This window comes from Typopeltis vanoorti, chromosome 13 (genome assembly GCF_054136105.1).
Source record: "Typopeltis vanoorti isolate ZY-2024b chromosome 13, IOZ_Tvanoo_1.0, whole genome shotgun sequence".
NCBI classification, from domain to species: domain Eukaryota; kingdom Metazoa; phylum Arthropoda; class Arachnida; order Uropygi; family Thelyphonidae; genus Typopeltis; species Typopeltis vanoorti.
Window position 1 is genome coordinate 67,489,821 of NC_143561.1, and position 19,266 is coordinate 67,509,086.

Sequence of the window (19,266 nt, forward strand, 5' to 3'; positions counted from 1 at the left end):
TTTTCCGCTTTACGTTTGCAATATTGAAAACCCGATTTGTTTTTATCCATTTTCAAAATCCAGTAACTGAAATATTTATAAATAAAAATAAACTTAATTATAAAAAATATGGACTTTAAACTATTCAGTAATTCACAAATCAATTTTTATACATCTACTTAATGAAGTATTTATCAATTATATATACCTTATAAGTTATAACTATATAACTTATCTATCATACATTTATAATCTAATAATTCAACAATATCGTTTTCTCTGAACATAATTGACAAATTTCTCAGATGCATCTGACTTAACGAATTCTGTAAATATTTTTAAGGCGTTTAAGTACAGAAAACGAGCGTTCACCTCTAGCATTAATTACAAGCAGGTCCAGGGCCGCATATATGTGCTTTTGGAGACCGAGGCGCAACATCATTATGAGGCCTCAAAAATAAGCACTTTTTTTAGTTTATTGAAAATAAAAGCCAACATTTCCATAATAACTAATTTTAATAACACAATACAACATTGGTATACATATATTTGCATTTAAAAAAAAAATCAATAACTAAATTTTTTTTTCTTCTGTCTTTGGTTTTAGCAAATAGATCTATAATGTCATCATAATTAATCGAGTCCATTACATCTGATTCAATGCATAATCAGTTGTTTTATTTTGGTTCAAGTTGCTTCTTAAATAATTTTTTATTCGTTCAACACTGAAAATGATCATGGTTGCTACAAAAATTCTGAATACCGAAAAATTATTAAAAGGTATGGCAATAATTTAGTATAAGGATAAAAGTTATTAAAAAAATAAATAAATCCAATCAAATTAAGCTTGCTAATCAAGGTAAAAATAGAAACTTCATGAACTGTAAAGTTCAGATATTCTCACTAAAAATAAAAATTTTGAATTTACGGTAATAAAAATTATAGCAAAAATCATATTTACGAAATATATATATATATATATATATATATAGGATTAATTCAGTTCCAACTTTATCGCACAATTATTAAGATTTATTCAACTCCAGCTTTGATTTTTTTCAAGTTGCAGTAATAAGCATAATAATTCCAGCTTTAGTTAAAACGTAGAGGCAATAAATAGTAACGATAACTTGCTGTGCTCGCTAACATCCACTTTTTTACTCGACATTTTACCCTAAAATGACTAGAATCTTGATGCACAAAAAAATGAACTGAAAAATCAATTTAATTTATAAATAATAATAAAATTTGAAAATCAAATGCTCTATTTATGTGATATAGAAACTGCTCTTACCCACTAATTAATACAAATAGCAGCAGCACACACAAAAAACCTGTGTTGTCTCAGAAACGTGTTTCAAAATGATCGAAAATTCAATACTCAGCGATCTGTTCTTCCCTAACAGGATTCTGGGAAATCACTGGGTGAAATATTCTTAAGAACGCTATGGATTAAACTGACCATATATTTAATCTCTGGATTAAACTGCTAAGTCAGTGATTGGTCAACACAAGTCACACATTTACTAAGAAAAAATTTCCAGAGAAGGAGATTGGAATTTAGTAATATTGATAAGAACAATAGTCCAGATGCGAAAACCATCTGTGACAAAATGAAACTAGTTTATTTAATTAAAAACACAAAAATACAACCAATTTATTAAATATATCTTTAATAAATTATGAACTCTATAGTTCATAATTAAAAGGACTATAATAATAATAATAATAATAATAATAATAATAATAATAGATTTCCACAGATGTGTCTCATCTTGTTTTGGTATTATCAAAATTATCAAGTTATTCTGAAGCATTATGAATTTTGCTATTTTATTATTATTCCGCTAATATTTCTTCAAATGCGGCACTTTTTACAACAAAACAGGCGAAGTTATGTTGAATATATCTGTTCGCAAATATACTCAAAATCCCTTTGACCTAATAAAAATGTAGAATGCTGATGAAACTTCATCAACATTCTATCTGTTAAAATGCAATTACCCCCCCCCACCACCACCACCACCACCTCCCGCCGTTAACGGATTATTGTCTTTATGTGCACTGCATTATCTGGAATTTCTTTGCTGGCCTACGATATTTGACCCTTTTTTTGCTGCACAATTTACTTATTGCGTCTCTTCCCAAATAAAAACGAATTTCACATGTGCGAAAATAAATAATCAAAACGTTTGTTTGCATTGGAAATATTATGTCAAATATTTGTATTTTTTAAATAACATTTATTGAAATAAATGACATTTTGCTTCCTTTCCTTGCAAAATAAGATTATATGGGTCGCACATTTCAATTTTAGGAACGATTTTTTTATTTTTTAATGAACAACAAATGACGTTAAACTGCATTACTCGGGGTTTTCGATTGCGAGTCTTCTTAATATCAAAAATTTATATCCAATGGTATTTTATCAGAGATTCTTCACCTTTGCTTAAAACTGCAACAGCACAATTACTTGGGGAAAATAATGAATTCAAACAAAAAGAAAGTGCACATATGTTATCTATTTTGTGTGTGTGTGTGATAATTTTGGATTTTGGGAGGGGCGGGAGAGTTAACCATTAAAGGCGATTTAATTCTGTTATGAAAATTTTGGAAATAGAATTTCAGTTTGACTCATGCACCTACGCATGTTTCGAAAGATGAAGTGTAGGAAAAATATCGCTACTTCAAAACTGCCGTTTATTTCGATTTGTAGGGAGTGATTGGCGGAAACCAAGAAAGTTGAAATGAAAAAAACCTACAGATTACGTTTATAAAAATTATGCATTACATGATATGATTCAAGATTTACATATGATTCTCTACAAAACAAAATTTAAAATCGCGAGCCTTTGCGCAATCTGTGAACTAACCTTCGAACTAAGATTATGAAAAAAAAAAAAAGAAAAGAAAAAAACTTAATTTGGAACAGATGGAGACTGTATTCATTTTTGGATTCGGATTTTCATGAATTTATAAAATAAGTGTTTGACAAAGATAATTATCTTCAATCAAGTTCTTGGAGAATTTTAAAATGTATTGGCGGTTAAAATAATTAGCAAAAATATTGATAGTAACATTGATCTTCCAAAGTGATACAATACAATATGAAGTGAAGAAAGTATGAAAGGATTTCGTATTTTACGCTATATGATGTCAAGACACTTCAAACTATTTATGTTTGATAAATCTGCCTATTTATATGTATACCTGATAAAGCTTTTTAAATAATATGAAAAAGTGTGATGAGACGTTTTGATACTTTCAAAATTATTTACACAAAAAATAAAAATAAAAATAAATAAATAAAAATAAAAAATAAAGAAATTTATGAATTATATTGTATTTTATATGAGACTTTTAGTATACAGTTTTGTGGCATCTTTTGTTAAAAACGGATTATTGTAAACTAATATAATACTGTATCCGATAATGGTATGTGATTAAAGTTGAGATTATAGCATGGTTTACATGTAATTTGCTCTTTAGTTTATGGCTCATCTCAACAAACTTTTTATATATAGAAACTTCAAATAGTTCCTAAAAAAGATACTTCCATTGATGTAAACGATCAAGAAAGCTGTTTTTACTACTACTACTACTACTATTATTATTATTATTATTATTATTATTATTATTGGTTTAATGATGTATAGATTAATAAGTGTAAATACGGTATGTAGAGAAAGGTAGAGTCAATGTGCTGCCATCTAGCGACAAACGTTGAGTTCATTGTGAGTAAAAAATTCTTTCACGAATGATGCCATACCAATGTTCTAAAAGAAAAACAAAAGTCAGAAATGACATTTCAGGCTTTGTTCCTTCTTTTAAAGCGAAGTATTTATCTTATTGTCTGAATTTAAAAATCCGGGAGGGAAAATAATGACTACTATATCACAAAATTGAACACTTAGGCTGTAAAATACGTATTTATTATACTTATTGAAAGTATACACTATAATAAAATTTTTAAAATGCAACTATTTTATATATTGTACTGGCATAGACAGTGTCTGGTGCGTCCGATCAGTACGCTGCATCAATGTGGGAATCTTAATTTGAGAATGCGAGTGAAACTGCGTGATGTTTATAGATGACCAATTAAAAAAAAAAAAAAAAAATACAAAGTTGAATTTTGCTGTGAAACTCACTGTGATATTTCTTTTACTGAAAGGAACATAATTCCGAAAAATTTACAAAATGCTAAAAGAACATTATTGGATTTTTTTAAAAAGAATGATAATTCTTGTTACTAGGATATGAAGATCATATTTTCTAAACGAAAAATCGAGATACGCGTTCTGTACAAATTCTTCCAAAGTTCCTTCACATGTCTGGCGTAAGATGGCGCCACAATAGAATTCAGAAAAATTAAAATAAATTACAAAATTATTATTTCCATCAGAATATTTAAAGTTGTTTATATAATTTAATAATATCATACATTTTAGAAGTATGTTTCTTATTTATTAATGTGAACTCATTGTAGCTCAGTGGATGTGGCGTTTGCATACCACCGCGCTAGGCCGCACGAAGGAAGTCTTGGTTTCGAGTCTAGTCGGCGACTAGAGGAAATTTTTCTAAGCCTTTTTTCGACCGGTTCCCGAGTTAGTCGATCTCTGGCACGGGCAAGCAGGTTTTTCCTCCCGGAAACTCGGGTTTTTCGTCCTGTAAACTCAAGAAAATCGACCGTAGAACCCACATTATTTCAGACATTAAATATATTGTGTTAGGGTTAGAGACCACGAGATGGCGGCACATTTGAGCCGTCTCTCTTCACTGCGTACCGCTTAATTAGTGATAGCCTTGGGCCATCTGTCTCTGATTGGGTACCAGTGGAGATTGAACTGCCCACTCAGTCTCCAAAAGTTAGATAGGGCTAAATGGCCTCGCCTACTCCCGTATATACGGGAATAAAAAGGCGTTAGCTGATTTTTTTTTTTTTTTAATTTATGATGTTTGAAATGAGAAACTTTGTTTCATTACTGTGCGCACACAACTCTATTTCCTCAAATATTTCATTGATGTGTGTTGCTTTATTTTTCATACAAGATTTCTCTGTCGCTTTACTGATTTCTTTAATAATTTCTATTACTTTCATTTGTCATTCCTCTGTATTTAATTTTTGTTTTCTTTCCCTGTGGTTGATCGGATTAAGTGTTTCTCTCATTAATTTTCTTTCCCTACTTTTTGGGGGACATAATGATTCGCTGTTTCAGTAAAGATCATCTTGGCCCGGTTGCGTAATTCATCTGACGTGGCATTTTCTGCATGTTATAAGACTTCGGAATCTTTCGTCACTTTTATTCTTATCTTCTTCGGGGATTTTGGTAAAATCAATCATATCCGTCTATAGATACGTTCCTTATAGTTTTTAAATGAATCCTAACTTCAGTCATCAGCAGCTCGTGATCTGATTCATGGAAGAAGTCTTTGAGTTTTGTACCGTTTGTGTTTCATCGGTTTCAAAAATCGTTAATAGAATATTTGATTTCGAAATCTATCTCCAGGAGTAAAGTCTACTCTTATGTTATTGTGAAAAATGTGTTGATGATAAACACTTCATTCTTAAAGAGAAAAATCTATTAGCTTTTCGCCATTCTTTTCCCTAACACCAACCTCCTTATCTTCTATGCACTCATTCGCCATCATTTCTGCATCTAATCTTGACATTTAGATGTTGGAGACCTGCAATATCATCGTTGATATTCCTCCGACAGATCTGTTTAATTCATTGTAGAATATGCCAATGATATATCATCAGTTTCAGCTGCAGGAGCATGAGCCTGAAGAAAAAAAAATGTTATCGGATGACGTTCTGTTTTGATGAAAATGATACCAATTACTGCATTTGCTGCAACCATCACAGCTACTCCGGTGTAGTTGGATTCTTGGAAACTAGAGAAGTACATGGTATTGCTCTTATTGGTCATAAAAAACTCCAGTGGATTTCAGCAAGGCCTAAAATGGTTAATCTTTGAAGAGTCATTTCTTCCTGGCATATATCTGATATTCCTGTCTGCAGGAGACCACAAACATTCCGGATTCCTGAGCTTAATATTTTCATAAGAAATATTAACTTATTTCTTGACAGATTTGGTGTTTGGTTGTAATGAGTTAGTTTGATGGCTATGAAATCTGCAAAAGCAGCAGGCAACGATGGAATTTTACGGAGATAATAAAGAGCATGAGCAGAGCAGGGATTAAAGTAACGCTGAGATTATGCAATCGAATTTGTGCTTCTGGCGTCTGCCCAATAGACTGAATAAAGATCTTTATACCAATCCGTAAAAAAAAAAAAAAAAAAAAAAAAAAAAAAAAAAAAAAAAAACATACAACAACAGTATCAATCTCAAAGAGCAAAATTATGCTCTATATTATCAAAGAAAGAATTATTAATCACTTCAAAGCTCATATCTCTTTCGAACGGGCTGGATTTGTGAACGGAAGAGGTAGCTGACACCAGATCTCAAATCTCAGACACCTTATTGAGAAATCAAAAGAATTCAATCAGCTGCTTAGTTACACTTTTCTGACCACACCAAAACCTTCGACTGTGTATAAATTAGAAATTGATGTGGGAAACAATGTCTCAATCTAACTTTCCCCAACATCTTATCCAGTTAAAAAATCAGCTTTACAACAATTAACAAACCGTAGTAAGCAGTGGTTAAATTTAGCCGGGGCCCGACCCCCGAATTTTTTTATGTACCTGGCCCGGACGAAACATTTTTTCTGTTTTGTGACTTCTCCCTTTACGGTAATTATGCCTACATTATTGTGTTATTATTCAACAATTGTTTACAGTTTTGAATGTGTACATAAAGTCAGTATCAACAGTCGCTTGATTACGAACGCGTCATGAAAGGGACGGGGAGGTTTGGAGCTTCCTGTAATGCGTTATCTTGCAGCGATTGACAAGCAAACATTATTGCAGCGTAGTGTAGCGGACTTTTGACAGACTCGTGGCGATATTTGTCTTTTCTGATTGGCAACATTGTCAGCAACAGTCAGTAACCAACAACAGAGTAGCAGTTGTTTATCGGAGCTCGTGATTGTGAGAAGCACAAAGAAAATCGTGTAATATTTTTGTGTTTATGTAGGCCTACTATTTCAACTATGGATAAGTGCATTGGTATCTTCTTTGAACTGAAAAACAACTCGGATGATAGTGATAATAAAAAAAACGAGATTATAATGACCGTTTGTGTGTAATTTCTGAAGAGAAAGAGGTCTGTAACGAATCCACAGAAACAGGATTCCCATCAGTTGCAATGCGATAATACTAATACGCTGAACGAAAGGAAAGATTTGCCGACTTGCTGGACACTCGACCAGTGGATAGCATTCAAAGGTAAACACAATTGGTTATTTTCTAAGGACGGAGAATTGGTAAGATTCTCCGCCTAGAGGTACATACCCTAAGCGCAAGTTCTTCCCATCAGGGTATTCACTTAGCATCAGAGTGGATAAATGGATTAATCGGTATTAAAGGGGAAGAATCTAAACAATGCCAACAAATGCAACTCAGAAAGAAAATCTACGAATATAGAGATACCAAATCTCACGAAAGTGCAGAAGCAATTATTAAAAGTAAAAGTGAGAATTTATTGTGACACATTGTAGAAGAACAGAACTCTTTAGCCCACGAAATCATGTGCCGGATGTTTCGCACTGCGTATCATATTGCAAAGCATAATCGTAGATGCTTTTGTAGATCATCCAAAATAAACTCCACCAGAATAAATAAATAAAATTTAAAAAAAAAATGTTTCGACAATCTAGCAATAGTCTCACATTTATGATCCTTACTTTAAGGGCCCCGGAGCTTATTCATTTAGAATTTAACCACTGGTAGTAAGAATTGATAATACTTTATCAGATTGGTTCTGATTACAAAATAGGAGAGAGCCAAGTTTACATCTTATCTCCTGGACTCTTCAATCTTTATGGTGAAGAAAATCATCAACCGATCTCTGCTGGAATAGAGGCATATTGATATGTGGCTAAAGTTATGCTGAAGATATAGTACTAATATCAGGAAATGAAAAAAAAACATGAATGAATTCCTTGGAATGGCATAGTTTGGCACATGGACTCAAAGTCGCCGTCAGTAAAACAAAGCTGGGGATCCTAAACAGGAATGATAATGGACATATTTCGAAAATTCTTACTAATATAAAGTTGATCAGTTTTTCTATCTGGGCTCATTGCTAACGGGACTCATGTGGTGGAAGTAAGAAGGCGGATTACAATGATAAGATCTGCAATGACTCATCTGGAAGAATAGAAAAATATCTATCGGCACAAAGATCAGACTGGTCAGATCCTCCTTGGTCCTCTTTGTGTCTTTTGTACTGAATGAGGCAATTAAGAAGATGATCAATGCTTTGAAATGTAGGCCTAGAGAAGGATGCTTCGAGTTCCTTAGAAAATAAACAACCTGAGCATCAGAGATCGATTTAATCTAGAAATGAATATTTTCAATATGGTGGGAGAGAGAGAGAGGGGGGGGAGATATATCCTCAGATATTTTGCACACATCTCAAGAAGAAAGAGAGAGAGAACATTGAAAAACTTATTTATGTAGGACAAGATGGCCAGAGCTAAACGAAGAGGCAGGTCCCATGGATGATAACTAGATGAAGTTCTTGCTTTTACTAGACTAAGGTTGAAGAATATGACACTTGGAATGATAGAAGACAGAGAAGACCATTACATCGGGTAACAAATTCTCAAGATTGATTAAGAGAGAGAACTTAAAACTAAATCTTAAGACTAATCCTATAGTTTAGCTTTTCAAAAAATAATTCCGGGTTTTCTATCTCTCAAAAGTGGCAAACCAGAAGGTCATTAAAACATTGGCCTCTATAATAGCCTTAGCTGATTCAGCTATAAATCGACAACAACCAACCTTTAGTTTAAGTATTAGTTTATTCTAAACTAATACTTAATACAATCCGATGTTTTAAAATGAGGTAGAAAATTGGTTAAATTAATTAAGATAATTATATTTGTATTTTATTTATATAATTTTAGTTTTTAATATAATTCTGCCATTTAGTTGAATCAGTTACACAAGAGTGCAAATTATTTGAGTCAATCAAATTAATTACAATTTTAAACTAAAATTTACAATGTTTAAACTAAAAATAAGAACTAATTCGGAGCTATATTTACACCAGTATATGAGAAAATAATGTAAGTAATGCTTTGAACATTATATTTAAACCAATTTAGTTATTTGGAAAAACCATTAAAACACTAAAGTGAATTGAACGGATAAAATCAGTGCAATAAATAGTTTTTTTTTACGATTACATATTTTCGACAAATGTTCCGGTAACCTTATAATGTTTGCATGCCTGGGAACTTTCAGGTCTAGTTATTATTACTATTATTATGATTATTATTAGACTGTTGCCATAACTGGGAATGGCAACAGTCTAATAATAATTAGGCTGTTGCCGAATTATTATTAGGCAACAGTCTCTAATTATAGACTGTTGCCTAATAATAATTAGGCAACAAGTTACAAGCGTTTTGATAGGAACTTTTTTATCTTATTTGTCATTCTCATCTGATTTGTTTTTGAGTTTAGGATTTTGCTGTTTTATTTATTTATTTATTTTTTTGCTATATTTTCTGATTTTCAAGTGCGTCGTGGTATGTGGTGGGAGACGGCAGACGAACTGCATTGTTTATACGTATATGTTTAACTTCTTCTATCTCTCCGACCCTTGATGCAAGGCCACATCAATTAGCAGCAACCCTAAAGAGGTAGCTTCTTCTCTCCCCCCCCTTTTTTTTTTTAACTTGTAAAATACCTCTATGGTATTTTACTACCCCCCCCCTGTACTAGTTGTGAAAGGATTATTTCGCATCCGGAGTTTACAAAAATGGAATGCAAAAATGGCGGTAAAAGGAGCATTTAGCCCTTTTACCGCCATCCTAGGAAATCTAGCAGTTTCCTAAAATAGCAACATGGTCTGTAGACTGCTCTGTGCATCATGTTGTTGGGCTACAATTTCGTAACTTGTGAGATTATGTAACTAGTATTTTCAGACAATTAAAGAAAAATGATTCAACTCTTTCGAAGGAATAATTTTTAATGTAAATAAAACAATGATGTTGCTGTTATTTAAATACTATTGCTTTACTGCTTTTCCTTTTTTTTTCTTTCAAAAAATCCGAAACACAATCACAACAGTTGTTTTCTATTTAGAAAGATTTACGTTCGTATTCCGTCTAGGAGAAATTGGATCTCAGAAGGGAGAGCTTTTCAATGAAGATTAATTACCTGGTCTCGTGTGGCGTGGAATTATTTTTCAATCAACAAATCAGCCATGGAACATACGCAACAGTATAATAATTGCGTTTATTAGGTTTCCGAACCTTCACATTCGTGCTTTGCATTGACAATGGCCTCAAAAACCTTAATTCCAACTGACGGAATCCATCTGTTGAAAAATAACCTGCTCCTCGAGGGGCTTTCTCAAATTCTCTCTGTTGCTCATGTTGGAGGCTTAATGGATTGTATACAACACTCAGAAAGGATTAAAACAGAATTTAATACTTCCTATATTTCGTCTCAGTCACTGAGATATCTTCAGGGATTACAAAAAAAATAATGTAACATGTACACAAATGACACACAATACTAAGCCCAACCACGTGGGTGACACTAAATTCCTAACAAGATGGAGTGCCCTCTAAGGGCGGTTGTAGGTAGCCTGGAATGTAAGGTGGGACCTCTGGTTATAAGTGTTTCCCAAATCTTAGGAAGCTTAATGCAACCGTATTTATGAAGATTTGGTTGATTTCTGAGAGCTGCTGCTGACTCTAAGAATAGTCTCTCTTTTTTGAATTTGCTGTGGTGGCGCATGGTGGTTTTTTTCCATGAGATCCTGTGGGTTGTATCCAAGACATGGTCTGCAAAGCCTGGCTGACCACAGTCGTGGTTGCAGATGTATGACTGGTGTTCCTCCAGGCAGATGGTTGCTGATCTGCCTGTCTATCCAAAGTACTCCAGCTTACAGGAACAGGGTACTTTATAAACTCCAGGCAATGAGAGAGAGAGAGGAGGGTGCTGATTTTTTGTAGAACAGATAAGGGTAGTGAGTTTGCGGATAGGCTTGAATGCTGTGTGTAGGTTGTAATTTTTTAACTTCTTGGCTTTTCGGATGTGCCACAGATGTAGGGTATTGTGATGGCATTTCTAAACTCTTTCTGAAGAGAAGACTGGGGAATGGGGAAGGAACTGATATTTTTTTTTAATACTGTGATCGCTGTAGCCATTGGAGAGGAGGATGTGTGTATGTGGTTGAGTTCAGTTGAAAGGGCGGGAAACAAAGATTGTGGGCTCTCTTGGTTAGAGTTTTAATAATGCCATATTGTTGAGCAGGGTGGTGGTGGGAGAGTTTGTGAATGTATCTCCCTGTGTTCGTGGGTTTTCTATATACAGTGAAGGAAGGTGTACCGTTGGGAAGGCGTGTAACTAAGGTGTCTAGGAAGGGTAAACAATTGTTCTTTTCCTTTTCCAGCGTAAACTGGATTCTTGGATTGCAGGCTGTTGAGATGACTGAGGAAGGAGCTAATGTGTCTGGGCCATGAGGCCAAATAGGAACTGGAGGAACACCAGTCATACATCTACAACCACGACTGTGGTCAGTCAGGCCTTGCTGACCATGTCTTGGATACAACCCACAAGATCTCATGGAAAAAAACCACCATGCGCCACCACAGCAAATTCAAAAAAGAGAGACTATTTTTAGAATCAGCAGTAGCTCTCAGAAATCAACCAAATCTTCATAAATACGGTTGCATTAAGCTTCCTAAGATTTGGGAAACACTTATAACCAGAGGTCCCACCCTACATTCCAGGCTACCTACAACCGCCCTTAGAGGGCACTCCATCTAGTTAGGAATTTAGTGTCACCCACGTGGTTGGGCTTAATATTGTGTGTCATTTGTGTACATGTTACATTAGTTTTTTTGTAATCCCTGAAGATGTCTCATATTAAATTCTGTTTTAATCCTTTCTGAGGCTGTATACAATCCATTAAGCCTCCAACATGATCTCCTCACAGCATTTAAGCCCTTACACAGCGATCTCTCTGTTGCATTACATAAAAAGAGTTGAAAAGTTTACATCAAGAAGAGGAAGAAAAGAAGAATATAGTGTACTAAAAAGAATGCGTTTTGAAAAGCTCCTTTCCAGATTATCTCCAAAATGAGACTTGAAGCTCCCAAAGTCTTGCCTTGATCTTTGGTAGTTTAATCAGGATCAGCTGGACTTCTTTCACCTTCAACTTTTCGATCTTCTTGATTAGTCATTGTTGCTAGTATTTAGGATTGCTTTTGGCCTCTTGTATTTGAAGAGGTCAGTTTTGTCATAGTTTGCTGCCTGTTTAACTAGATCGTGGGGTTGTGTAGAGATCTTTGAGAAGAATTTTTCCACTATAGTTAGTAGGAAGGAGTAGATGTAAGGGATGTTTGTATTTCTATGCAGTTGGGCGTTCCTTACAAACCACGGTGCATCCAAGATCATGCGCAGACACTTATTTTGCACCCTCTATAGCCTGAGGATGTTGGTGTTGGGTGTGTGGCTCCAGGCTGGAGATGCATATGTCACTATGGGGCGGATCGTCAGCAGGTAGAGGAGTACTTTGATTCTGGTATTTAGCTTGCTTCTATTTATTAGAGGGTAAAGTTGTGCGATGGTTTTAGATGCTTTCGCGCATAAGGCTTTGATGTGTGGGTTGAACGTTAATCTTTTGTCTAGAATTACTGCAAGATATTTTGTTTCTGTGTGCCAGGGGATTTTGGTGTTGAATAGATAAAGGTCCCCTTGGGAGTTGCCAATCTTCTGGTGAAAAGTATCACTATACTCTTTTGAGGATTCACTTGTAATCTCCATTTGGAGAATCATTGTTCTAGTTTTAGTAGGTCTTCTTGCAGTTTTTTAGTGACGAGATGTGGTTGTAGAGATCTGGCAAGTACTGCTGTGTCATCTGCATAGAGTGCTAAGATGGCTGACATTGGGTTATGTGGGATGTCTGCCATATATATCAAGAATAAGATCGGTGCCAGTAGGGAACCTTGGGGAACTCACACAGAGATCCGTCGCTGACTGTAAACTGTACCGTTTATTTTGACTTGTATGTGTCTGTCCTGGAGGTAAGATTTAATTAGGTGGACGATTCTTGATGGTATGCCTGCTGAGATGAGTTTGTGTAGTAATCCGAAATGCCATATCTTATCAAAAGCTTTCGCTATGTCGAGGAAAACTGCTCCAGTGTGCTGGTGCCAATTGTAGCGGGTGGTGATGTACTCAATTATCCTATGAATTTGTTGAGAAGTACTGTGATGTTGTCTAAAGCCAAATTGTTCAGTACTGTGATGTTGTCTAAAGCCAAATTGTTCAGTACTGTGATGTTGTCTAAAGCCTAACGAGTTAAATATCCTTCCTAAGGAAGGATATTTAACTCGTTTACTGAGGCTTGGAGTTTGGAGAGTATGATTTTTTCGGCAATTTTGCCTAAGTTTGAGATTTAGGCAAATCTCAAACTTAGGCAAAATTGGTCTGATGGGTCGATAGCTTTCAGGCAGGTGTGGATCTTTACCTGGTTTATGCAGTGCGGCCACATCTGAGACTTTCCAATAGCTGGGAAAATAGTTAAATCGGAACATGCGTTGATTATGGTGGTGAGATGTACAACAGATCTTTGGTGGCAGCAGTTTAATTATTCTATTATGCCATCTGGGCCAGGGGCTCTTTTATTCTTTAGCTTCTTTAAAACTTCACAACTTTCCGCTGGTGAGGTATATGCAGGCTTCTTGTTGCATGTGTCGGTGAGTTTTAGTGCATGTATACATGGAGGTGGATTTTATAGACATGCTTGATGTCCAAGTTGTCGTATGCAGAGCTGCACTGTTTTTCTAGGTTCTTTGCTATTGCTTCAGCTTTTTCTGTGTCCGTGTGTAGTAGGCCCCTGTCTGACTTAAGTGGGGGAAGAGATTTGTTTTTGTTTCTGAGGCTTCTTAATATGTTCCAGATGGAGTGTTCGCCGGGTGATACAGAGGCTAGTTTGGCTTCCCATGTTTCGTTCCTGTGAGCTTTAAGTGCTTCTCTAACTTCATTGTTCAGTTTGTTGAGGATATTTTTGTCATGAGGTGCACGGGTGTTGTGGTACCTTTTCCTTGCTTTATTTTTGTCCCTAATTAAATCCATGATGTCTTCGGGTAGTCGGTTTGGCTTAAGAGTGGTTTTGGTAGAGGTGACAACCTTTATGGCTGTGTTGATTTGCTGAGTCAGGCTTTTGAGAGCATTTTCAATTTCTTTTATGGATCTGATGTGAGGGACAGGTCCAATGTGTTCTGACAGTACTTTTGGTAGTTTTTTCCATGAGATGAAGGAGTGGCGGAGAGACAGCAGTTGTTCTTGCTTTCCCAGCTGGAGCAGGATTGAATTGTGATCGGATGTCAGCTCGTTTAAAGAGTCTAGGCTGTACTGTAGCATAGTATTTTGTAGGATAGAAATGTCAAGTATGTCGGCTGTGCCATATTTACTATGATGTGTTGGTTCTGCAGGGCCTGCCACCACTGCATAATTTGAACTGGAGTAGCTGAAGAGGGTGTAGCCGTTTCTGTTGGTGGTTTTGCTGTTCCATGCAGGGTGTTTCGCATTTAGGTCACCGGCAATGATGACTTGCTCTTTATTGCCCGGGACGGCATCCAGATCTGAATGTAGCAGATTCTTTTATGGAGGGTTGTAAGCTGCATAAAGTGTTAGTTTCCTAGCTGAGGTAGTGGGTACTACTATTCCTGTGAGCTCTAGATTTCTGGTTGAGGTGCTGGTTACAAAGTGGTGATCGCTGTGGCTTTTTATGAAAATGGCGGTGCCGCCTCCTCTGTAGTTTATTCTGTCGTTTCTGTGGAGGAGGTATCCTCTAACATTGAGGTTGTCTGCTGGTCTTAAGTGGGATTCGTTTATTAGGATGATGTCTGGGTTGTATCTCGCTGCGAATTCTTGTAGTTCCAGAATCTTGTTTCTAAGTGCGTTCGCGTTCCAAGCGATGATCTGTAGGGAAACTGGGGTGCTTTTATTTTTATACATTTATGAGAGCTGCTAGGATGGATTGGGTTTCTTGTAGAAATCTTTTTCTGGAGTCCGATGTGGGGTTAGATTTGCTGAAGTCTTGCAGCATATTTGCGAGGGCGTTTGTGATGACGGCTGCTAAATTTCGGTGGTATTTTTCCTGAGTGGCCTTTTGTTGAGCGGACTACATCTGCGTAGGTCTTCGTCTAACGTTTGAGGTTTGCTTCGATCGGGGCTTCTGGTTGCGGCAGTTGGTTCTGTATCGTGTTTTGTCGACCTCCGGTGGGTTGAGGAGCTGGGGCTACTGCTACTGGTTTTTGTAGATTAATGGAGGGATCAGATTGTCTGTTTTTTGGGTGTTGTATACATCCTTTGTAGTTTGCTGGATGCGGGGCTCCCTGCAGTTTGCACATTTAGCCGGGGTGGATTTTGGCTTGGTGTTTGTGGGGTGGCTCTCACCGCATTTTAAGCACTTGTATTCGGCTTTACATAATCTCTGGGCATGACGATACGTTTGGCACCTGTGGCACTAGTAGTAGGGGAGGCACTAGTGACCAAATGCTTCCAGTGGGCGTGGCTTTTCCCTGAGGGTATATGTGTCAATGGCTTCAGCTCCTAGTAGGGGAGGCACTAGTGACCAAATGCTTCCGGTGGGCGTGGCTTCCTGACGTCATTGTGAGTGACGTCATGAGTTTGGAATGTTAGGAATTTCCCTGTGGGCATATGTGTGAATGGCTTCAGTTCTTGTGTTTTGGTTCGCGTATGGAATTATGGGGGGTTTTTTTGGTTCGCCTATGGAATTATGGGTGATGGTAGAGATAAGGATTCGTGTTGTGATTGGTGGGACACTTTAAACCAAATGCTTCCGGTGTGCGTGGCTTCATGGGTGTGGAATGTTTGGAATTTCCCTGTAGGCATATGTGTCACTGGCTTCAGTTCTTGTGTTTTGGTTCGCGTCCCCCCCCACCCCCCCCCCCCCCCACCCCCCCCCCCCCCCACCCCCCCCCCCCCCCACCCCCCCCCCCCCCCACCCCCCCCCCCCCCCACCCCCCCCCCCCCCCACCCCCCCCCCCCCCCACCCCCCCCCCCCCCCACCCCCCCCCCCCCCCACCCCCCCCCCCCCCCACCCCCCCCCCCCCCCACCCCCCCCCCCCCCCACCCCCCCCCCCCCCCACCCCCCCCCCCCCCCACCCCCCCCCCCCCCCACCCCCCCCCCCCCCCACCCCCCCCCCCCCCCACCCCCCCCCCCCCCCACCCCCCCCCCCCCCCACCCCCCCCCCCCCCCACCCCCCCCCCCCCCCACCCCCCCCCCCCCCCACCCCCCCCCCCCCCCACCCCCCCCCCCCCCCACCCCCCCCCCCCCCCACCCCCCCCCCCCCCCACCCCCCCCCCCCCCCACCCCCCCCCCCCCCCACCCCCCCCCCCCCCCACCCCCCCCCCCCCCCACCCCCCCCCCCAAGAAATGTAAGTTTTTTTTTTTTTCCAAAGAAATGTTACGCCAAGAAAAACACCATTTGCATTGGTGATATATGTAAATTCAATTCCTGTTTCTTGCATATTGCAATGTAAATAATATCTGTGAAATAAATATGTAAACTTAAAAGAACAAACAGGGTCTTTGGTGTGTTATGTATGTTTAAGTAAGAACACTTTTGAAATCACCATGAATACACACACGATTTGTTTATTTATTTATTGAACTTTAAGATCTTACTTTTAGACAAATCAAAATATCCGGATGAATTATGAATAAAATATGAACTTGATTAGAATATGAATATAGAAGAAAATACAGATGAGGTATGGAAAAAAAAAGTATGTGTGTTTGAGTGACATCAGTATATAATTAATTATTCAGAAAAGCTCGAAAGACTGCCGCCATCACGACTTACTCTTAAGAATTCCCACCCTTTAACAGGAAACAAATACCGCAAATGTATTGGAAAATTAGTACAACCATCTATATAAAAAAATTAAAAAAAACCGTATGTTTGAGTGACACCAGTATATAATTAATTATTCAGAAAAATCTAATCACACCCGCCATCACGACATACTCTAAGAATTCCCACAGACGACAATGACGGATGTGTGTCACACTTGGAAAATTCAAAGATATCTTATCTCAAAACATAGCCCACAATTCCATAGCCAAACCAAAATACCGCACAAAGACATAACGTCATGATTCTTATCTCTAAATATCACCCATCACACCACGTGATGTCCCCGACAGACGAGGGCTCCCAGCGAAATTCCAAACTCAATAACAACAAACATACGCGTCACGATTCCTTATCTTATCTTGATCTTGATCTGGTTTAAAGTGTCCCACCAATCACGACACGATTTCTTATCCACTAATATCCTTTCCATTCAAAACAACAACGTCACTTATTTACAAATAACAAATGACGACATTTATTTACAAATAACAAATGACGTCACTTATCTACATCTGAAAACAACACACCCACGACACGATTCCTTATCTCTACCATCACCCATAATTTCATACGCGAACCAAAACACAAGAACTGAAGCCAGTGACACATATGCCTACAGGGAAATTCCAAACATTCCACACCCATGAAGCCACACACACCGGAAGCATTTGGTTTAAAGTGTCCCACCAATCACAACACGAATCCTTATCTCTACCATCACCCATAATTCCATAGGCGAACCAAAAAAACCCCCCACAATTCCATAGGCGAACCAAAAAAACCCCCCACAATTCCATACACGAACCAAAACACAAGAACTGAAGCCATTCACACATATGCCCACAGGGAAATTCCTAACATTCCAAACTCATGACGTCACTCACAATGACGTCAGGAAGCCACGCCCACCGGAAGCATTTGGTCACTAGTGCCTCCCCTACTAGGAGCTGAAGCCATTGACACATATACCCTCAGGGAAAAGCCACGCCCACCGGAAGCATTTGGTCACTAGTGCCTCCCCTACTACTGGCACTGTCCTGATGAGGTCCTTTTTCTTAGTGGTTCTGGGCTGATGTTTAGCCCGCAAATTGATGTTAGGTCATATACGTTTTTGTATGCCTGGTGGATCTCTACTAAGACGAGTGTCATCGGACTTTTGTCTGCTCTGGTCATACTGCTGACCTTGATGGGTGGTAGGGTCTTGGTAGCAGAGATCGGCGGCTATGTCTTCTGTATATATGTGCTCTGATACTCCACGAAGAACCACCTTCCGGCTCCTCTCGGAGTTGAGGGTGAAGGTGTGGTATTGTACACCTTTATTGTCTAGCTCCTTTGTGAGTCTGCGGTAGTTCATTATAGCGGCAGGTTGGATTTTTATGCCATCGTCAAATGTAAAAGCTATCTGTAGCCTAATCATGGTGGCCCTTAGTTCCCTCCACCTGTTCTTTTCTCTTAAGATAATTGGAGGCAGGAGGGTCAGAGTTGTACGCCTCCATACCTTCATCTGTGGGTGGTTCTGTCGTCTGTGTTTTGCATTTTTTCCGCGGGTGGGTCTCTCCTTGTTCCTGGGGGGGGGGGATTGGAGACCACCAAATCCAGTTTTTCCTCTGTATTAGCAGTATCCTCGCTTTCCTCATCATCTCTCGTTGTGGAGTACAGGTTCAAGTAGCTTGGCCATTCCACTTCAAATTTTTTTAGTAATTTTTTGAGTAGGCTTAGCGCCAGACCTTTGTCTAGTGTTTCTATCAGGGCTTCAGTGTCTATTTCAGTCATAATTACGTCTAGTAGGTTTTAATGGGGGTTGGTCAATTACTAAAACTGAAAATTAATAGCGAAACCTTACCTGTAGCTGAGCGAATCTCAATCAAAATCCACTCCTTTGTATCGAATGCACCTGGTAAAGTTTTCCACAAGTTTGCTTTCTGCGATAGCTACCGTTAAAATCCAATGACGTATTTTCTTTTTCAGAATTCACTACAATTCCTAAATTGCATCTAAATCAAAGTCTTACCTCTATATATCGATCAAATTGCATGTAAATCAACGTTTATCCAATTCTCGTAACATTCCAAAAATCAAAATCTTGCAAATTGCTCTCAGTGTGTCATGATCGAACCATAATCAGAAGAACAGTCTATCACTCTGACTAATTAGTCATTGGGTCTCACTCAACCTGAATACGTTTTCGTTCTTCTGTGCTTAATTTGATTTTGAATGATATGAAAAAGTAAAAGGTGTAAA